This window comes from Pseudophryne corroboree, chromosome 2, assembly GCF_028390025.1.
Source record: "Pseudophryne corroboree isolate aPseCor3 chromosome 2, aPseCor3.hap2, whole genome shotgun sequence".
In the NCBI taxonomy this organism is placed as follows: domain Eukaryota; kingdom Metazoa; phylum Chordata; class Amphibia; order Anura; family Myobatrachidae; genus Pseudophryne; species Pseudophryne corroboree.
In genome coordinates, this window is record NC_086445.1 from 974,237,867 (window position 1) to 974,260,055 (window position 22,189).

Genomic DNA, 22,189 nt, shown 5'->3' on the forward strand with positions numbered 1-22,189 from the left:
TATAGAGAAGAGAGTGAGACTAGAGTAGAGAGAGACACAGTAGTAATTTAGGGGAGCATTAGGAGGAGTACTACTACTTGCTGAAGTGATAGATAGATAGTGTGACTGTATAATGTATATCTGACTTGTGGGGGAGACACTGACAGTGGGGAGCAGTTAGAGTCTGAGAGCAGGACTCAGGAGTACATATAACGTACAGTGCACACTTTTGCTGCCAGAGTGCCACACTGCCATTGTGACCACACTGACCACCAGTATAATATATATTGTGATTGTCTGCTTAGGAGTACTACTTGCAAGTTGCTGATAGTGAGACCAGTGACCTGACCACCAGTTTAATAATCACCACCAGTTTAATATATATAATATATATATATAATTGTATATAATATATATATAATATTGTATACCACCTACCCGTTTTTTTTTTTCTTTCTTCTTCTTTACACATACTACTATAGTAGCTTACTGTAGCAGTCTGCGGTGCTGCTGAGCTGACAGTGTCCAGCAGGTCCGTCATCAGTCATTACATAATAAATATATATACCTGTCCGGCTGCAGTACTAGTGATATTATATATATATATATATTGATTTCATCTCATTATCATCCAGTCTATATTAGCAGCAGACACAGTACGGTAGTCCACGGCTGTAGCTACCTCTGTGTCGGCAGTCGCTTGTCCATCCATAATTGTATACCACCTACCCGTGGTTTTTTTTTTTTTCTTTCTTCTTTATACATACTACCATAGTAGCTTACTGTAGCAGTCTGCGGTGCTGCTGAGCTGACAGTGTCCAGCAGGTCCGTCATCAGTCATTACATAATAAATATATCTACCTGTCCGGCTGCAGCACTAGTGTGATATTATATATATATATATATATTGATTTCATCTCATTATCATCCAGTCTATATTAGCAGCAGACACAGTACGGTAGTCCACGGCTGTAGCTACCTCTGTGTCGGCAGTCGCTCGTCCATCCATAATTGTATACCACCTACCCGTGGTTTTTTTTTTTACTTTCTTCTTTATACATACTACTATAGTAGCTTACTGTAGCAGTCTGCGGTGCTGCTGAGCTGACAATGTCCAGCAGGTCCGTCATCAGTCATTACATAATAAATATATATACCTGTCCGGCTGCAGTACTAGTGTGATATTATATATATATATATATCGATTTCATCTCATTATCATCCAGTCTATATTAGCAGCAGACACAGTACGGTAGTCCACGGCTGTAGCTACCTCTGTGTCGGCAGTCGCTCGTCCATCCATAATTGTATACCACCTACCCGTGGTTTTTTTTTTTTCCTCTCTTCTTTATACATACTACTATAGTAGCTTACTGTAGCAGTCTGCGGTGCTGCTGAGCTGACAGTGTCCAGCAGGTCCGTCATCAGTCATTACATAATAAATATATCTACCTGTCCGGCTGCAGTACTAGTGTGATATTATATATATATATATTGATTTCATCTCATTATCATCCAGTCTATATTAGCAGCAGACACAGTACGGTAGTCCACGGCTGTAGCTACCTCTGTGTCGGCAGTCGATCGTCCATCCATAATTGTATACCACCTACCCGTGTTTTTTTTTTCTTTCTTCTTTATACATACTACTATAGTAGTTTACTGTAGCAGTCTGCGGTGCTGCTGAGCTGACAGTGTCCAGCAGGTCCGTCATCAGTCATTACATAATAAATATATATACCTGTCCGGCTGCAGTACTAGTGATATTATATATATATATATATTGATTTCATCTCATTATCATCCAGTCTATATTAGCAGCAGACACAGTACGGTAGTCCACGGCTGTAGCTACCTCTGTGTCGGCAGTCGCTCGTCCATCCATAAGTATACTAGTATCCATCCATCTCCATTGTTTACCTGAGGTGCCTTTTAGTTGTGCCTATTAAAATATGGAGAACAAAAATGTTGAGGTTCCAAAATTAGGGAAAGATCAAGATCCACTTCCACCTCGTGCTGAAGCTGCTGCCACTAGTCATGGCCGAGACGATGAAATGCCAGCAACGTCGTCTGCCAAGGCCGATGCCCAATGTCATAGTACAGAGCATGTAAAATCCAAAACACCAAATATCAGTAAAAAAAGGACTCCAAAATCTAAAATAAAATTGTCGGAGGAGAAGCGTAAACTTGCCAATATGCCATTTACCACACGGAGTGGCAAGGAACGGCTGAGGCCCTGGCCTATGTTCATGGCTAGTGGTTCAGCTTCACATGAGGATGGAAGCACTCAGCCTCTCGCTAGAAAAATGAAAAGACTCAAGCTGGCAAAAGCACCGCAAAGAACTGTGCGTTCTTCGAAATCCCAAATCCACAAGGAGAGTCCAATTGTGTCGGTTACGATGCCTGACCTTCCCAACACTGGACATGAAGAGCATGCGCCTTCCACCATTTGCACTCCTAGATGGGCCCGGTGTTTGTGTCGGCCACTAGGGTCGCTTATCTTACTCACACAGCTACCTCATTGTGCCTCTTTTTTTCTTTGCGTCATGTGCTGTTTGGGGAGTGTTTTTTGGAAGGGCCATCCTGCGTGACACTGCAGTGCCACTCCTAGATGGGCCCGGTGTTTGTGTCGGCCACTAGGGTCGCTTATCTTACTCACACAGCTACCTCATTGCGCCTCTTTTTTTCTTTGCGTCATGTGCTGTTTGGGGAGTGTTTTTTGGAAGGGCCATCCTGCGTGACACTGCAGTGCCACTCCTAGATGGGCCCGGTGTTTGTGTCGGCCACTAGGGTCGCTTATCTTACTCACACAGCTACCTCATTGCGCCTCTTTTTTTCTTTGCGTCATGTGCTGTTTGGGGAGTGTTTTTTGGAAGGGCCATCCTGCGTGACACTGCAGTGCCACTCCTAGATGGGCCCGGTGTTTGTGTCGGCCACTAGGGTCGCTTATCTTACTCACACAGCTACCTCATTGCGCCTCTTTTTTTCTTTGCATCATGTGCTGTTTGGGGAGTGTTTTTTGGAAGGGCCATCCTGCGTGACACTGCAGTGCCACTCCTAGATGGGCCCGGTGTTTGTGTCGGCCACTAGGGTCGCTTAGCTTAGTCATCCAGCGACCTCGGTGCAAATTTTAGGACTAAAAATAATATTGTGAGGTGTGATGTATTCAGAATAGACTGAAAATTAGTGGAAATTATGGTTTTTGAGGTTAATAATACTTTGGGATCAAAATGACCCCCAAATTCTATGATTTAAGCTGTTTTTTAGTGTTTTTTGAAAAAAACACCCAAATCCAAAACACACCCGAATCCGACAAAAAAAATTCGGTGAGGTTTTGCCAAAACGCGGTCGAACCCAAAACACGGCCGCGGAACCGAACCTAAAACCAAAACACAAAACCCGAAAAATTTCAAGTGCACATCTCTAGTTTTCCTGACTCCAGCCGTTCTGGCTACATAAACCTTCAAAGCCCTGACTACCTCTAGTAACTTGGCATCCTCCAAGTCACGAGTAGCCACAGGCACCACAATAGGTTGGTTCAAATGAAAAGATGACACCACTTTTGGCAGAAAGTGCGGACGAGTCCGTAATTCTGCCCTGTCCATATGGAAAACCAGATTGGGGCTTTTATGTGACAAAGCCGCCAATTCTGACACACGCCTAGCCAAAGCTAAGGCCAACAGCATGACCACCTTCCACGTGAGATATTTTAACTCCTTGGTTTTAAGAGGCTCAAACCAGTGTGATTTCAGGAAACTCAACACCACGTTAAGATCCCAAGGTGCCACTGGTGGCACAAAAGGGGCTGAATATGCAGCACTCCCTTTACAAACGTCTGAACTTCAGGAAGAGAAGCCAGTTCCTTTTGAAAGAAAATGGATAGGGCTGAAATCTGGACCTCAATGGACCCCAATTTTAAGCCCAAAGTCACTCCTGACTGTAGGAAGTGAAAGAAACGGCCCAGCTGGAATTCCTCCGTAGGGGCATTCCTGGCCTCACACCAAGCAACATATTTTTGCCATATACGGTGATAATGCTTAGCCGTCACGTCCTTCCTAGCCTTTATTAGCATAGGAATAACCTCATCCGGAATGCCTTTTTCTGCTAGGATCCGGCGTTCAACCGCCATGCCGTCAAACGCAGCCTCGGTAAGTCTTGGAACAGACAGGGCCCCTGTTGCAACAGATCCTGTCTGAGAGACAGAGGCCATGGGTCCTCTGTGAGCATTTCTTGCAATTCCAGATACCAAGTCCTTCTTGGCCAAACCGGAACTATGAGTATTGTTCTCACTCCTCTTTTTCTTACGATTCTCAGTACCTTGGGTATGAGAGGAAGAGGAGGAAATACATAAACCGACTGGAACACCCACGGTGTCACTAGTGCGTCCACAGCTATCTCCTGAGGGTCTCTTGACCTGGCGCAATACATTTGTAGCTTTTTGTATAGGCGCGATGCCATCATGTCCACCTGTGGCAGTTCCCAACGACTTGTAATCTGTGTGAAGACTTCTTGATGAAGTCCCCACTCTCCCGGGTGGAGGTTGTGCCTGCTGAGGAAGTCTGCTTCCCAGTTGTCAACTCCCGGAATGAACACTGCTAACAGTGCTTTTACGTGATTCTCCGCCCGCAAAGAATTCTGGTGGCTTCCGCCATCGCCACCCTGCTCCTTGTGCCGCCTTGGCGGTTTACATGAGCCACTGCGGTGATGTTGTCTGCCTGAATCAGCACCGGTTGGTAGCGAAGCAGAGGCTCTGCTTAACTTAGGGCGTTGTATATGGCCCTTAGTTCCAGGATATTGATGTGCAGACAAGCCTCCTGACTTGACCACAGACCCTGGAAATTTCTTCCCTGTGTGACTGCCCCCCACCCTCGGAGGCTTGCATCCGTGGTCACCAGGACCCAGTCCTGAATGTCGAACCTGCGACCCTCGATAAGGTGAGCACTCTGCAGCCACCACAGAAGAGACACCCTGGCCCTGGGGGATAGGGTGATCAGCCGCTGCATCTGAAGATGCAATCCGGACCACCTGTCCAACAGATCCCACTGACAGGTCCTCGCATGGTACCTGCCGAAGGGAATGGCTTCATATGACGCCACCATCTTTCCCAGGACTCGCGTGCATTGATGCACCGACACCTGTTTTGGTTTTAAGAGGCCTCTGACCAGAGTCACGAGCTCCTGAGCCTTCTCCGCTGGGAGAAAAACCTTCTTCTGGTCTGTGTCCAGTATCATGCCCAAGAAGGGCAGACGCGTCGTAGGAATCAGCTGCAACTTTGGAATATTCAGAACTCAGCCGTGCTGTTGCAACACCTCCCCAGAGTGTGCTATGCTGATCAGCAACTGCTCTCTGGACCTCGCCTTTATGAGGAGATCGTCCAAGTATGGGATAATTGTAACTCCTTGCTTTCGCAGAAGCATCATCATTTCTGCCATTACCTTGGTAAATATTCTCGGTGCCGTGGACAGACCAAACGGCAACGTCTGGAATGGGTAATGACAATCCTGTACCACAAATCTGAGGTACGCCTGATGAGGTGGATAAATGGGGACATGAAGGAATGCATCCTTTATGTCCCGAGACACCATATAATCCCCCCCTTCCAGGTCTGCGATGACCGCTCTGAGCGATTCCATCTTGAACTTGAACCTTTTCAGGTATATGTTCAGGAATTTTAAATTCAATATGGGTCTGACCGAACCGTCCGGTTTCGGTACTACAAACATGGTCGAATAATAACCCTTTCCCTGTTGAAGGAGGGGAACCTTGACCACCACCTGCTGAAGATACAATTTGTGAATTGCAGTTAATACTGTTTCCCTCTCGTGGGGGGAAGCCGGCAGGGCCGTCGGTGAGGGGGCATCTTCTCAAAGTCCAGCTTGCATCCCTGAGACACAATATCTATTGCCCAGGGACCTAACAGGGAGTGAACCCACTTGTGGCTGAACTTACGCAGGCGTGCCCCCACCGGGGCCTAGCTCCGCCTGTGGAGCCCCAGCGACATGCGGTAGATTTTTGTAGAGGCCGGGGAGGACTTCTGTTCCTGGGACCTAGCTGTGTTGTGCAGCTTCTTTCCTCTGCCCCCACCTCTGGCAAGAAAGGACGCACCTCGGACTTTCTTGTTTCTTTGTTCTAAAGGCTGCATTTGATAATGTCGCGCTTTCCTAGGCTGTGCAGGAATATAAGGCAAAACAACAAAATTACCAGCTATAGCTGTGGAGACCAGGTCCGAGAACCCTTCTCCACACAATCCTCAGCCTCTTAAGTCGGCATCATCTGTCCATTGCATATTCTACAGGACACGTCAAGCAGAAATCGACATAGCTTTGTCTCTAGGACCCAGTATACTCATGTCTCTTTGGGCATGTTTTATATATATATATATATATATATATATATATGTATCCCAAAATCCGACACTCCACGAGATCAAATTGGTAACTTATCCGGGTATATATCCCTTAAGACAGCATCTTTAATATATATATATATATATATATATATCTATATATATCTACATACTAGGGTCTCAATCTCTGCTGATAAGGTACCTGTCCACTCTGCCCCAGTGCTATATACCCATGCCGACACAATCGCCGGTCTGAGTAGTGTACCAGAATGTGCACGCTATCTGCAGGATCCCTGAGAATAGCTGTTACGACAGGTTACCTTTTGGGCAAACGTGACACCCTAGGGGAAGATTCCCATCGTATCCTGGCCCTAGTGGGGAAAGGATACTGCCTGAGAATTCTTTGTGGGAAACTGCAGTCTCTTGTCTGGAGATTCCCGCTCTTTTTCCTCATGAGAGGAGGGAAATTTACCTCAGCTTTCTTCCCCTTAAACATGTGTACCCTTGTGTCAGGGACAGATGAGTCATCAGTGATATGCAAATCATCTTTTATGACAATAATCATATATTGGATACTTTTCTGCCATTTTGGCTGTAACTTTGCATTATCGTAGTCGACACTGGAGTCAATCTCCGTGTCGACATCAGTTTTATTATTTTGGATAGTGAGCATTGAGAGACACTGAAGGTCTCTGCGACAGAGGGACAGACATGGGTAGAATTCCTATCTGTTCTCTAATCTTTTGTGCAATAAATTCACCTCAGCACTTAATTACACACATCCAACAGGTGTCGGCGTTGTTGACGGAGACACCCTCACACACATATTTGCTCTATCTCCTCCTTAGGGGAGCCTTTTACCTCAGACATGTCGACACACACGTACCGACACACCACACACACAGGGGATGCTCTATTTGAAGACAGTTCCCCCACAAGGCCCTTTGGAGAGACAGAGAGAGAGTATGCCAGCACACACCCCAGCGCTATATGACCCAGGAATCACACAGTAACGTAGTGTTAACCCAGTAGCTGCTGTATATATTGTTTTTACGCCAAATTTATGTGCCCCCCCTCTATTTTCACCCTCTTCTATCGTACTTCTGCAGGGGAGAGCCTGGGGAGCTTCCTCTCAGCGGAGCTGTGGAGAGAAAATGGCGCTGGTGAGTGCTGAGGAAGATGCCCCGCCCCTTCAGCGGCGGGCTTCTGTCCCACGATTTTGTGTAAAATAATGGCGGGGGCTCATGCATATATACAGAGCCCAGCTGTATATATGCTCTATTTTGCCAGGAGGTACTCAATTGCTGCCCAGGGCGCCCACCCCCTGCGCCCTGCACTCTACAGTGACCGGAGTGTGTGGGTTAGTGTTGGAGCAATGGCGCACAGCTGCAGTGCTGTGCGCTACCTCATATGAAGACAGGAGTCTTCTGCCGCTGATTTTGATGTCTTCTTGCTTCACTCGCCGGCTTCTGTCTTCTGGCTCTGCGAGGGGGACGGCGGCGGTGCTCCGGGATCGGACGACCAAGGTTGAGTTCCTGTGTTCGATCCCTCTGGAGCTAATGGTGTCCAGTAGCCTAAGAAGCGGAACCTATCCGCAGTTAGTAGGTTTGCTTCTCTCCCCTCAGTCCCACGTAGCAGAGAGTCTGTTGCCAGCAGATCTCTCTGAAAATAAAAAATCCTAATAAAATACTTTCTTATTAGCAAGCTCAGGAGAGCTCACTAAAGTGCACCCAGCTCTGACCGGGCACAGATTCTAACTGAGGTCTGGAGGAGGGACATAGAGGGGGGAGCCAGTGCACACCAGTAGTCATAATTCTTTCTTAGGGTGCCCTGTCTCCTGCGGAGCCCGTCTATTCGCCATGGTCCTTACGGAGTCCCCAGCATCCACTAGGACGTTAGAGAAAAAGAGGTGCAATGAGGTAGCTGTGTGACTAAGCTAAGCGACCCAAGTGGCCGACACAAACACCTGGCCCATCTAGGAGTGGCACTGCAGTTTTCTAGCGAGAGGATGAGTGCTTCCATCCTCATGTGAATCTGAACCACTAGCCATGAACATAGGCCAAGGCCTCAGCCGTTCCTTGCCACTCCGTGTCGTAAATGGCATATTGGCAAGTTTATGCTTCTCATCAGACGCTTTTAATTTTGATTTTTGGGTCATTTAACTGAACTTTTGTTTTTTGGATTTTACATGCTCTCTACTATGACATTGGGCATCGGCCTTGGCAGACGACGTTGATGGCATTTCATCGTCTCGGCCATGACTAGTGGCAGCAGCTTCAGCACGAGGTGGAAGTGGATCTTGATCTTTCCCTATTTTAACCTCCACATTTTTGTTCTCCATTTTTTAATGTGTGGAATTATATGCCAGTATCAATAGTAATGGCCTACTACTATATATACTGCGCACAACTGAAATGCACAACAGGTATGGATGCATAGTATACTTGACGACACAGAGGTAGGTAGAGTAGTGGCCTTCCGTACCGTACTGCTATATATACTGGTGGTCACTGTCAGCAAACTGCAAAACTAAAATGCACCACAGGTATAGAATCTAGATGGATAGTATACTTGACGACACAGAGGTAGGTAGAGCAGTGGCCTTCCGTACCGTACTGCTATATATACTGGTGGTCACTGTCAGCAAACTGCAAAACTAAAATGCACCACAGGTATAGAATCTAGATGGATAGTATACTTGACGACACAGAGGTAGGAGAGCAGTGGCCTTCCGTACCGTACTGCTATACACTGGTGGTCACTGTCAGCAAACTGCAAAACTAAAATGCATCACAGGTATAGAATCTAGATGGATAGTATACTTGACGACACAGAGGTAGGTAGAGCAGTGGCCTTCCGTACCGTACTGCTATATATACTGGTGGTCACTGTCAGCAAACTGCAAAACTAAAATGCACCACAGGTATAGAATCTAGATGGATAGTATACTTGATGACACAGAGGTAGGTAGAGCAGTGGCCTTCCGTACCGTACTGCTATATATACTGGTGGTCACTGTCAGCAAACTGCAAAACTAAAATGCACCACAGGTATAGAATCTAGATGGATAGTATACTTGACGACACAGAGGTAGGTACAGCAGTGGCCTCCCGTACCGTACTGCTATATATACTGGTGGTCACTGTCAGCAAACTGCAAAACTAAAATGCACCACAGGTACAGAATCTAGATGGATAGTATACTTGACGACACAGAGGTAGGTAGAGCAGTGGCCTTCCGTACCGTGCTATATATACTGGTGGTCACTGTCAGCAAACTGCAAAACTAAAATGCACCACAGGTATAGAATCTAGATGGATAGTATACTTGACGACACAGAGGTAGGTAGAGCAGTGGCCTTCCGTACCGTACTGCTATATATACTGGTGGTCACTGTCAGCAAACTGCAAAACTAAAATGCACCACAGGTATAGAATCTAGATGGATAGTATACTTGACGACACAGAGGTAGGTAGAGCAGTGGCCTTCCATACCGTACTGCTATATACTGGTGGTCACTGTCAGCAAACTGCAAAAGTAAAATGCACCACAGGTATAGAATCTAGATGGATAGTATACTTGACGACACAGAGGTAGGAAGAGCAGTGGCCTTCCGTACCGTACTGCTATATATACTGGTGGTCACTGTCAGCAAACTGCAAAACTAAAATGCACCACAGGTATAGAATCTAGATGGATAGTATACTTGACGACACAGAGGTAGGAGAGCAGTGGCCTTCCGTACCGTACTGCTATACACTGGTGGTCACTGTCAGCAAACTGCAAAACTAAAATGCATCACAGGTATAGAATCTAGATGGATAGTATACTTGACGACACAGAGGTAGGTAGAGCAGTGGCCTTCCGTACCGTACTGCTATATATACTGGTGGTCACTGTCAGCAAACTGCAAAACTAAAATGCACCACAGGTATAGAATCTAGATGGATAGTATACTTGATGACACAGAGGTAGGTAGAGCAGTGGCCTTCCGTACCGTACTGCTATATATACTGGTGGTCACTGTCAGCAAACTGCAAAACTAAAATGCACCACAGGTATAGAATCTAGATGGATAGTATACTTGACGACACAGAGGTAGGTAGAGCAGTGGCCTTCCATACCGTACTGCTATATATACTGGTGGTCACTGTCAGCAAACTGTAAAACTAAAATGCACCACAGGTATAGAATCTAGATGGATAGTATACTTGACGACACAGAGGTAGGAGAGCAGTGGCCTTCCGTACCGTACTGCTATATATACTGGTGGTCACTGTCAGCAAACTGCAAAACTAAAATGCACCACAGGTATTGAATCTAGATGGATAGTATACTTGATGACACAGAGGTAGGTAGAGCAGTGGCCTTCCGTACCGTACTGCTATATATACTGGTGGTCACTGTCAGCAAAACTCTGCACTGTACTTCTCCTATATAATACTGCTGGTCCCCAGTCCCCACAATATAGCAGTGTGAGCACAGATATATGCAGCACACTGAGCACAGATATGGATATTTTTTTTCAGGCAGACAACGTATAATACTGGTGGTCACTGGTCAGCAAAACTCTGCACTGTACTCCTCCTATATAATACTGCTGGTCCCCAGTCACTACAATAAAGCAGTGTGAGCACAGATATATGCAGCACACTGAGCACAGATATGGAGCGTTTTTCAGGCAGACAACGTATAATACTGGTGGTCACTGGTCAGTAAAACTCTGCACTGTACTCCTCCTATATAATACTGCTGGTCCCCAGTCCCCACAATAAAGCAGTGTGAGCACAGATATATGCAGCACACTGAGCACAGATATGGAGCGTTTTTCAGGCAGAGAACGGATAAAACTGGTGGTCACTGATCAGCAAAACTCTGTACTGTACTCCTCCTATATAATACAGCTGCTCCCCAGTCCCCACAATTAAGCAAAAAGCACAAATATTTGCAGCAACATTAATAAACGGAGAGGACACCAGCCACGTCCTCTCCCTAACATTTCCAATGCACGAGTGAAAATGGTGGCGACGCGCAGCTCCTTATATAGAATCCGAATCTCGCGAGAATCCGACAGCGGGATGATGACGTTCGGGCGGGCTTGGGTTAACCGAGCCATACGGGAGAATCCGAGTATGCCTCGGACCCGTGTAAAATGGGTGAAGTTCGGGGGGGTTCGGTTTCCGAGGAACCGAACCCTCTCATCACTAGTAAAAACACAGGTGTGTCCAAGCGTTCACAGGGCAGGTGTTTGACGTCAATTCCGGGACCGGACAGGCTGAAATGATCGCAGCGGCTGAGTAACTTCAGACCTACTCAGAAACTGCACAATCTGTTTTTGTACTGCTCGGCTGCACAGGCGTTCACACACTTGCAAAGCTAACATACACTCCCCTGTAGGCAGCGACTATGCATTCGCACAGCTACTAAAAACAGCTAGTGAGCGATCAACTCGGAATGACCCCCTGAGTTTGATACTCCTGCGTTTGCTGCTCATGGGATTGAATTTGTGAATATTGCTATCTAGCAACTTTTTTAAAGCATCCCACATTTCCGTAGTGTTCTTGCCATGAAACAAAACTTCCCAGTTAATGTCGTTTAGTGCACTTCTCAGCATACTGAAGTTAGCCTTTCTAAAGTTAAATGTTTTAGTTGTTCCCTTACAGCTATGGGCCTAATTCAGACCTGATCGTAGCAGAAACTTTGTTACTAGATCCATAGTGGTTTTGTCCATCTGCTAACAAAGTTGCTGCTACAATTAGGTCTGCGCATGCGTGTGTGCTGTAACGTGCAGGCGTGTCGTACAGGTACAAAGCGGAACGTTGCTGGGCAATGGATTTAACGAAGAATCCATTCGCACAGCAGATCGCAAGAAGATTGACAGGAAGAAGGCGTTTGTGGGTGTCAACTGACCGCTTTCAGTAAGTGGTTGGAAAAACGCAGGCTTGTCCAAGCATTTGCTTGGCGGGTGTCTGATGTCAATTCCAGGACCGGACAGGCTGAAGTGATCGCAGTGGCTGAGTAAGTTGAGACCTACTCAGAAACTGCACAAACTGTTTTTGTACTGCTCGGCTAAACAGGCGTTCGCACACTTGCAAAGCTAAAATACACTCCCCTGTGGGCGGCGACTATGCGTTCGCACGGCTGCTAAAAACAGCTAGCAAGCGATCAACTAGGAATGACCCCCTATGTTTCTTGAAACTGATGTCAACATATTAGTGTTTGATATAAGGTCCACATTATTAGTAATTACAGGTTGAGTATCCCATATCCAAATATTCCGAAATAGGGAATATTCCGAAATACAGACTTTTTTGAGTGTTTTTTGATGGTTCAATGTACACAAACTTTGTTTAATACACAAAGTTATTAAAAATATTGTATTAAATGACCTTCAGGCTGCGTGTATAAGATGTATATGAAACATAAATGAATTGTGTGAATGTAGACACACTTTGTTTAATGCACAAAGTTATAAAAAATATTGGCTAAAATGACCTTCAGGCTGTGTGTATAAGGTGTATATGTAACATAAATGCATTCTGTGCTTAGACTTAGGTCCCATCACCATGATATCTCATTATGGTATACAATTATTCCAAAATACGGAAAAATCCGATATCCAAAATACCTCTGGTCCCAAGCATTTTGGATAAGGGATACTCAACCTGTACTAGATTCATAGTAGTTTTACCTCTAGTTGGGTCCTCGACTAATTGAGACAAGTAGTGATCCTTTAACGTATTTAAGAACCTGTTGCCTCTAGCCTTAACACATGAATCGTTACTCCAGTTTATATCAGGATAATTAAAATCCGCCAACACTAGGATGTCTCCCAATCCCGCAGCATTTTCAATTTGCTGCAAGGGTTGTCCTTCCTCATGTATGTTAATATCCGTCTGTTTGTAGCACGTGCCTATGACTAGTTTTTTTCATCAATACCCCCACCTGAGATTTCAACCAATAGTGACTCCACATTATCTCCAGTCCCCTCATAAATAACCACCTTTAAGTATGGTTTAAGAGAAGGCTTAACATAAAGACATAGAACTGCTCCTCTTTTGTTAGCCCTGTCTCTCCTGAAAAGAGAATACCCCTCCAAGTTTGCAACCCAGTCAGTAGAGAGAGCACCACTTTCCGTCAAACTCAAAGTGACAGGTGGGATACGCCCACAATTAGGCAAACCACACCCTAACCACGCCTCTAATTATGCAAATCACGCCCCTAATCACTCCTCCGACACTACCACTTTCCCTCCCCTTCTGATGTTGTTTTATATTAAATAAGCTTACAAAAGGAGTTATAAGCGTCGTTTAACCATTGAAAACCCTCCTGCGTATTAACTCTTAGTTGCACCAGTAAATGTTATATCCGGTTGATTTATAAAATAAGCGTACGAGCTACGAATGCTGTTTATTGGTTTCAGAGTGCTATCTATAAAATTGTATAAACCTTATAGCAGCTTTAGTTCACCTTTCTATGACTGATAGTTGATCATGAGATTTGTTACAGATCGGTAAGCTATTAATGCACACAGACGGATGTGTGCATTAAGAGTTCACTATATGTGTATTTTAAGCTATGGTGTTTGTGACAGATTAGTAAATTAATGACCGGTACACATAGACGTGTCATTTGTTTTAATTAGTAGTTGACATAGATGTCTAGGTTGTCCTTACGTTGTTTACATTGTTACAGACAGATTAGTTAATACAATATTGGACAGTACACATAGACGTGTAATTTGTTTTAATTAAGCGTAGACACAGAGATCTAGGTGGTCCTTATGTTTGTTTATATTTACAGCTATTTGAGACACGCAAGCAGACAAGAAAGTTGCAGGGGTAATTAAGTTCTGTTACTAGGGATATGATAATTTGTAAGACTGGGGAATTTGCTAGTGACCGAAGTTTGAACTAATAGGGCAAACAGACATGACCAGACTTGTCTGGTCATTAATTAAGGTCTATCAAGAGTGCTATGAGAACACGATTTTGTAATTGACTGGTTGTCGGATGTAAAATGGCATACACGCTATGGATAATGATATATTATCAATTAGCAGCGGTTAGTGGTTAAGAGATATAGAGAGAGAACCATTTTAACTGCGCTGCAGTAACACGACTGGTAATAAGCATAATACTTAATTGACGGTTTATAGATGCTAACCAGTATTGATAGAGCCTAATGGTTATAAAATAATACATATAACAAGTAGTACAAATCAGTCAAATCATTCTGCGTCATATAGGAACTAAACTGTTTTTATCATTTGACGAGCTAAATATTTTAAACATATTAATGCCGCTTCACATTTGAAATGCTGTGGCTACAATAACAATACTTGACAGGTATGTCTATTAAACCTAAATGTTGCTAAAATATAGAAGCGAGATAGCGCTGATCGTGTATATATATATATATATATATATATATATCGCTTGTAAAAACATTGCGTGTTTATATTCAAAATGTTTGCAATGCTTTATGGAAGATAAAGCCGTATAAATTAATTGTATAACATAATCAGGTGTAAAATTATGTGTTTATTAATAAATAAGCTGTTTTTTGAAACCCTATTTGTACATGCCCCCTATAGCTCCACCCGTAGGGTCTGAGTTTTGCATGTGTCAACAACATTTCAGCTTTATAAGGAAAGTCCTGTAACCATTCCATAACAGCGTTGAAATCAATCACACAGAAGATAATGAGTCATTGCAACACAAAAAAGTGCAATTGTTCTGCATGCTGATGCTAATAATAATAATAATAATAATAATAATCAGTTTTATACATTGGTAAATGCACCACACTGCATTTGTCAGGAGGTATTAACAGTTCCATGCCACAGTTGTGGGTTTTGGTGTCACCGTCCTCCTCTAGGCTGGAGAATAGGCAGCTGGTAGAATGTGAGCATTATTGATTGTCTCGATGCGTAGGAATGGCACGGTATTGGTAGCTTTGGATAACCAGTTTCATCATACAGCGGGCTTAGTTATTATTATTCATGCATATTATCATTACCCTATGGCACGGTATTGGTAGCTTTGGATAACCAGTTTCATCATACAGCCGGCTAAGTTATTATTCATGCATATTAGCATTTCCCTATTTACTTTCAAAACACTTAATAAAAATAATAAACAATTAGGTGTAAAACATAGTCGCCTACCATTCCTCATTCTGCCGGTGACTACCTGAAATAGTAGCAATAGCACCGACTACCTGAATAGTACCTCAATCACCCCTGAAAAAAAAGAAATCAGCGATACATACAGTCAAATGGGATCAGCTGCGACATTTCCCTGTATTGGTTATAAGGCACAATGATCCCTATGGCTACAGGCATTTTAAAGGTTTCTCGTGGCCACTTACAGTATATGGAACCTCATGTAACAAACAATACACAAAGAAAAACTTCAAAATATCAGCAGGGGTTTTTCTTCAGCAAGTAGTTCTTGCTAACTTTGGGTATCATTTACATTGGGATGTAAGTCATTTTCACGACACGCCTCTCAGATGTAACAGTAAGCGCCAGCGCTGTTATGTGTTAATTTCACAATATCCCTGAAATGCTTTTTCAAAAGTAGGCAGGTATGATGTAAAATGAAATATTTGTTGTCTACACATGGCAGTGGTATCTACAGCTCCCACACAATGCTGCGTTTAGCATTCTGGGATATTCCGTGTTGATAGACCCCATGTGAATTTGCTAACAGTATTAGCATTGGAAGCCCTGAAAAAATGAATAAATAAATAAATAAAAATAAATAAATAACAGTTGTCGATGTAACGGGTTTACCAATAATCTAGCGTTGGATAGGTATAGCTGGTGAAATGTAGTTCAAAGGGGGTTTGTATTCTAATCCTACCTTTTCAGATTTCATAAGGCATTAGTGGTTTATCTGAATGGGCATAAAATTAGTTCTTCTTGTTATACAAGGCAGTGTGAATGTATAATGATATAATCCATAGCTGGTGTGGTTGCGGGGATAGGGGCAGAAGTTCAGCAGGAACAAGCTTTGCAATTGACATCACGTGCATCCTGAATACATAATGCCTCATGAAAACATTATAGTGGTTGCTGAAAGGTTCAGTTTTTACTTTCTAAACATTGTAAATGTTTTTTATTTCAGACGTTCAGTTATGCAGAGGTTTGCTGGGAAATTTTTATTTTTTATTTTTTTATTACCAAATGTTTTTAATAAAAGAGTGTAATCTGTTGGCCTTGTCATCATGTCATTCAATTATTCTACAACGGGCCTTTCTGAGAATATAGATAAACATATAAAGATAAATAGACCACTTTTTAACACTACTATAATACACAAGTCAAGTTAACCTATAAATTACTGCGACTGACATCTGCATGTTATTCAGTGTAATTGTCGATGGCTTGTCGATATAGCGGCCACCATCATGAATAGTCATAGTTTCTGATCTGGACAATGCTTAAAATGTTTTTTTTCTTAATTTATGAAATTATTTCACTGATCTCGGCCTGTATCCAGAAATAGTTATAAGAATTAATAATTACTCCAAAAAAAAAGATGCTCATACTACGTCCCATTGAGTACCAACAGAAGTAGACCAGGGTAATTAGGACCTTCGCCATTCTCCGCTCTCGGCGACACAGCTCATACTGTAACCCAAAGAGTGCCATCAGAAACAACATAGCTGTAACTATGCATATCATTTGCAATAGTGTTTAAATAGATTTTAATCTGTGTTTCCCCAAGGATATGCACATATGTATGGCTAATATTATTTATAGCACATTGACAGTTATTGATTTATGATTATTTGTATATCTACATTTACTGTCATTTATAGATGATAAATCAGGGTCGTAGCCAGAACTTTGTGGGACCCGATAGCAACATTTTGAATGGTTCCTGTCCTAATGCGTCTAGAGACACATATCCACAGCAATTGTTAATTTTAAACCCATAATAACATATGTATTATTTATTTATTAATTACCAGTTTATTTATATAGCGCACACATATTCCGCAGCGCTGTACAGAGAACATTTTCCCATTCATTTCAGACCCTGCCCCAGTGGAGCTTACAATCTATATTACCTATCACATGTACACACAGACACATTCACGATAGGGTTAATTTTGTTGAGAGCCAATTAACCTACCAGTATATATTTGGATTCTGAACCATACTGTTGCCATAGTAAATGTTATGCCCCATAGTAGTGTCCTAGTCTATTTTATGAACCACAGTAGTGCTCTAGTTCAAATTCATTGTAGAGCTATCAGTACACATTATCCAACACTGTGACATCAATTCACATTATGACATGCAGTGTGCCCAGTTCATATTATGCCACACTATAGTGCCGCCACTTCATATTGTGCCACACTACAGATGCCCAGTTCAGATTATGAAAAATTATAATGCACAACATTTCATTTTATATCACATTACAGTGAACAAGTGAAGGGGCATAAATACATATATTGAAGTCCTGATGGCAATGGTTTGTAAGGGACCCTGCATAACAAACAAAGTGTGCCCCTCTTAGGTCTGGGTCCATAGCAGCTGCACTAAAGGCATCTATGGTAGCGATGCCCTTATGATAAATCCATGTTATACACCTGGAAATAGTAAACTTTTCTTACATTTGTTATCAAAGGATGTATAGTGTAAAGGGCCTATCAAAACTTCCCTTAATATTTGCATTTAGTAATACAGGTTGAGTATCCCATATCCAAATATTCCGAAATACAGAATATTCCGAAATACGGACTTTTTTGAGTGAGAGTGAGATAGTGAAACCTTTGATTTCTGATGGCTCAATGTACTCAAATTTGTTTAATACACAAAGTTATTAAACATATTGTATTATAAGACCTTCAGGCTGTGTGTATAAGGTGTATATGAAACAGAAAAGAATTGTGTGCATGTACATACACTTTGTTTAATGCACAAAGTTATAAAAAATATTGGCTAAAACTACCTTCAGGCTGTGTGTATAAGGTGTATATGTGACATAAATGCATTCTGTGCTTAGAGTTAGGTCCCAATGCCATGATATCTCATTATGGTATGCAATTATTCCAAAATACGGAAAAATCCCATATCCAAAATACCTCTGGTCCCAAGCATTTTGGATAAGGGATACTCAACCTGTAATACTGTGCTTTGCTGCGGCAGTATGATAATATATCACCCCTACACTATGAAAGTGATGTTGATACGTTTTATAAATTAGATTGCTTACATTTAAAAAGAGAGAATTTGTGAATTAATCCTCTCATTCATGGGACGGTTGTGTTTCATTTTTGCATAATGTTATTTTACAGATTTTTCCAGTAAAACTTAATGTTAGCGTTGTAAACATCTGCTGTCCAATAGGCACACAGACATCTGTCCTCAGGGTTTATCTTACCAGAGGTCCTCCACAGATGGTTGTATGACTTTCATTCATTATACTGTGTGTATTGAGAACTTATAATGACTGTGCTTGTATAGACTGTTATTATATTAATGGTTGTGTTAACATCAGGTTTTACTTAATCACAGGAGCAGCATGGGCATAATTGATGATGTATTACCTTTCTGTTTTATAGAAAGGTACTGAAGAGCCCGATGCAGACCATCATCACAAACATAGGGAATGCTTCAAGAATCCTTTTGTGATCAACAATGATTTAACAGGTAGGATTATCGAATTAGTCATACAGTCAATGGTGGGGGTGGAATCCTGGCAAGGTATTGGAAGTACCTCGCACGCTTTGATTTTACTGTATAAACCATTGACGCTTATTTACTGAGGAGTATATACCAGATAGTAACAATCAATAAACAGGCAAGAGTTACCTTTTAGAGCCACATTACAATGGGACATAAAAACAAATCCTCAAGTTGAATGGGAAAAGACACCTTGAATCTCGCAGAATGTATGTTTAAGCGATTATGAGACACATAAAGATACTTTAGTTCTGTAAGAAATCCTGCAAAGTATAAATAATATAATTGAAATAAATGATATTATTTTACTTAACAAAATATTTACAGCATGATGCTTGTCATCTCATGTAGAGAAACCAGACATTGCTTGTCAAGGTGCTATATCTCTGCATTGTATGGTATCGGGCAGATCGAATGCTATAGCATATTTAATTGAGTTGCAGTTTCCTAGGTAACAATAAATGTTTTGTACAGGCTGCACATTGATAGATTCATACGCAGATAAGACATGCAACAGTAAACATACATGTGTAATGCTTCATTTAAGCTTCTTCTACTATTGCAGCACCACTTTTGGAACTTTTTTAAATCGGTAGGAAATGGCGGTCATTGTTTATAGTCGAGAGAGAGGGAAACCTCTACCACAACAACACATAGGAAATCATTTTACTATGGGGCCTCTCCCTTAAACAGAGCATTTAGGACAGTATATAGCCGTATTTCCTGATGCTGCATCCACTTGTAGCCTTAGATGAAACCCATGGGGACTGTCAGTGGGAGGACCAACCAAAACGTAGTTTGTACTTATTAGCACTGATCACTCATATCTTTTCCCTACGCCGACATATAAAGTTGGTAAAATAACTAGATTTGATGAAATTATAGAAATAATGCCATTCAAAATGTAAATCTGAATGAAGAAAGTTTTTGTTAGGCGCTTTGGAACACCTGTGGCGCCATATAACTGATAACAATAATAATAATAATAAAGCCAGTCCCTAGAGTGTAGATTTGTGGCTATACAACTTTTGTGAAACTGAAAGCACTATGAATGGAAGGGCTTGCTGGGCATTGTAGTTCTACAAAAGCTGGGATAACAACGATACCACACATTAAACTATGGCATTGCCTGCAGAAACATATAGCTACCCTACTACTCAGACACAATATATGACAAAATAAATAAATGAAATCCCCATATGTATATCCTTAAAAAGCCTGTACTGCCTGTTGCCAGGTTTGTGTACTTGCAGACTAAGTGTGTCAGGCTTACAGCTGCTTTAGCACCGATTGTGATACCAGTTTTCTGCCTTGCTGGGAACTAGTGCACTGTGCAATTAAAATGGCACTTGCTAGGATTGCTTTAATGAAGCTGTTAACATAATGTATGCAGAAAGATGTTAACCTTTAACGTGATTGGCAGTACCATATACTGTAAATAATGTTTTCATATAACAGTCAGAGTCTGGGCAGGCCCTTCAAAACCATTAGAGAGTTTGATGGGGTATATCTGTTACTTGCAATGTAAACAAAAACTTTCTTCATTCAGATTTACATTTTGAATGGCATTATTTCTATAATTACATCAAATCTAGTTATTTTACCAACTTTATATGTCGGCGTAGGGAAAAGATATGAGTGATCAGTGCTAATAAGTACAAACTACGTTTTGGTTGGTCCTCCCACTGACAGTCCCCATGGGTTTCATCTAAGGCTACAAGTGGATGCAGCATCAGGAAATACGGCTATATACTGTCCTAAATGCTCTGTTTAAGGGAGAGGCCCCATAGTAAAATGATTTCCTATGTGTTGTTGTGGTAGAGGTTTCCCTCTCTCTCGACTATAAACAATGACCGCCATTTCCTACCGATTTAAAAAAGTTCCAAAAGTGGTGCTGCAATAGTAGAAGAAGCTTAAATGAAGCATTACACATGTATGTTTACTGTTGCATGTCTTATCTGCGTATGAATCTATCAATGTGCAGCCTGTACAAAACATTTATTGTTACCTAGGAAACTGCAACTCAATTAAATATGCTATAGCATTCGATCTGCCCGATACCATACAATGCAGAGATATAGCACCTTGACAAGCAATGTCTGGTTTCTCTACATGAGATGACAAGCATCATGCTGTAAATATTTTGTTAAGTAAAATAATATCATTTATTTCAATTATATTATTTATACTTTGCAGGATTTCTTACAGAACTAAAGTATCTTTATGTGTCTCATAATCGCTTAAACATACATTCTGCGAGATTCAAGGTGTCTTTTCCCATTCAACTTGAGGATTTGTTTTTATGTCCCATTGTAATGTGGCTCTAAAAGGTAACTCTTGCCTGTTTATTGATTGTTACTATCTGGTATATACTCCTCAGTAAATAAGCATCAATGGTTTATACAGTAAAATCAAAGCGTGCGAGGTACTTCCAATACCTTGCCAGGATTCCACCCCCACCATTGACTGTATGACTAATTCGATAATCCTACCTGTAAAATTATTGTTGATCACAAAAGGATTCTTGAAGCATTCCCTATGTTTGTGATGACGGTCTGCATCCGGCTCTTCAGTACCATTCTATCAAACAGAAAGGTAATACATCATCAATTATGCCCATGCTGCTCCTGTGATTAAGTAAAACCTGATGTTAACACAACCATTAATAAAATAACAGTCTATACAAGCACAGTCATTATAAGTTCTCAATACACACAGTATAATGAATGAAAGTCATACAACCATCTGTGGAGGACCTCTGGTAAGATAAACCCTGAGGACAGATGTCTGTGTGCCTATTGGACAGCAGATGTTTACAACGCTAACATTAAGTTTTACTGGAAAAATCTGTAAAATAACATTATGCAAAAATTAAACACAACCGTCCCATGAATGAGAGGATTAATTCACAAATTCTCTCTTCTTAAATGTAAGCAATCTAATTTATAAAACGTTTCAACATCACTTTCATAGTGTAGGGGTGATATATTATCATACTGCCGCAGCAAAGCACAGTATTATTACTAAATGCAAATATTAAGGGAAGTTTTGATAGGCCCTTTACACTATACATCCTTTGATAACAAATGTAAGAAAAGTTTACTATTTCCAGGTGTATAACATGGATTTATCACAAGGGCATCGCTACCATAGATGCC